This window comes from Triticum dicoccoides, chromosome 3A, assembly GCF_002162155.2.
Source record: "Triticum dicoccoides isolate Atlit2015 ecotype Zavitan chromosome 3A, WEW_v2.0, whole genome shotgun sequence".
Classification (NCBI taxonomy): Eukaryota; Viridiplantae; Streptophyta; class Magnoliopsida; order Poales; family Poaceae; genus Triticum; species Triticum dicoccoides.
The window spans coordinates 718,640,980-718,642,702 of NC_041384.1; positions in this window are offsets into that span (position 1 = coordinate 718,640,980).

A 1,723-nucleotide genomic window follows, 5' to 3' on the forward strand; every position below is an offset into this window, starting at 1 on the left:
GTCGCCCTCCGCCGCCGTTTTGCCGCCGGGGAGTAAACTGCTTCCCACCGCCGCTTCCCCCACCGCACAGCCGCCCGCGATCAAGAAGCCGCCTCGCCACCCCTGCCACATCCGACCGGCATGCTCGTCGCACGCCGTCACTGAAGGAAATATGCCCTAGAGGAAATAATAAAGCTATTATTTATTTCCTTATTTCATGATAAATGTTTATTATTCATGCTAGAATTGTATTTACCGGAAACATAATACATGTGTGAATATATAGACAAACAAAGTGTCACTAGTATGCCTCTACTTGACTAGCTCGTTAATCAAAGATGGTTATGTTTCCTAACCATGAACAATGAGTTGTTATTTGATTAACGAGGTCATATCATTAGTTGAATGATCTGATTGACATGACCCATTCCATTAGCTTAGCACCCGATCGTTTAGTATGTTGCTATTGCTTTCTTCATAACTTATACATGTTCCTATGACTATGAGATTATGCAACTCCCGTTTACCGGAGGAACACTTTGGGTACTACCAAACGTCACAACGTAACTGGGTGATTATAAAGGAGTACTACAGGTGTCTCCAATGGTCGATGTTGGGTTGGCGTATTCCGAGATTAGGATTTGTCACTCCGATTGTCGGAGAGGTATCTCTGGGCCCTCTCGGTAATACACATCACATAAGCCTTGCAAGCATTACAACTAATATGTTAGTTGTGAGATGATGTATTACGGAACGAGTAAAGAGACTTGCCGGTAACGAGATTGAACTAGGTATTGGATACCGACGATCGAATCTCGGGCAACTAACATACCGATGACAAAGGGAACAACGTATGTTGTTATGCGGTCTGACCGATAAAGATCTTCGTAGAATATGTAGGAGCCAATATGGGCATCCAGGTCCCGCTATTGGTTATTGACCGGAGACGTGTCTCGGTCATGTCTACATTGTTCTCGAACCCGTAGGGTCCGCACGCTTAAGGTTACGATGACAGTTATATTATGAGTTTACATGTTTTGATGTAACGAAGGAGTTCGGAGTCCCGGATGAGATTGGGGACATGACGAGGAGTCTCGAAATGGTCGAGACGTAAAGATTCATATATTGGATGATATGGTTAGGCCAAGGGGTCAAGCCCATGAGGCTTTAGATCGGTGCAAAAGGAGTTTTGCGGAGTCCAGGGGGCCAAACGCCGGAGACCCTGGCGTCTGGCCCTGGGCCAGACGCCGAGGCCCATGGCGTCTGGGCCAGACGCCAAGGTTTGTGGCGTTTGGTCCTGGAGTCCGAGTGGGACTCTTGCCTTTCGGGAAAAACCGACTTTGAGGAGGCTTTTGCTCCAAGTTTCGACCCCGGGGCTCAACATATAAATAGAGGGGCAGGGCTAGCACCAAAGGCACAACAATTGATCCCTTGGATCTCTTAGCCGTGTGCGGTGCCCCCCTCCACTATAGTCCACCTCGATAATATCGTAGCGGTGCTTAGGCGAAGCCCTGCGATGGTAGAACATCAAGATCGTCACCACGCCGTCGTGCTGACGGAACTCTCCCTCGACACTCGGCTGGATCGGAGTTCGAGGGACGTCATCGAGCTGAACGTGTGCTAGAACTCGGAGGTGCCGTAGTTTCGGTGCGTGGTCGGTCGGGCCGTGAAGACGTACGACTACATCAACCGCGTTGTGCTAACGCTTCCGCTTACGGTCTACAAGGGTATGTAGACAACACTC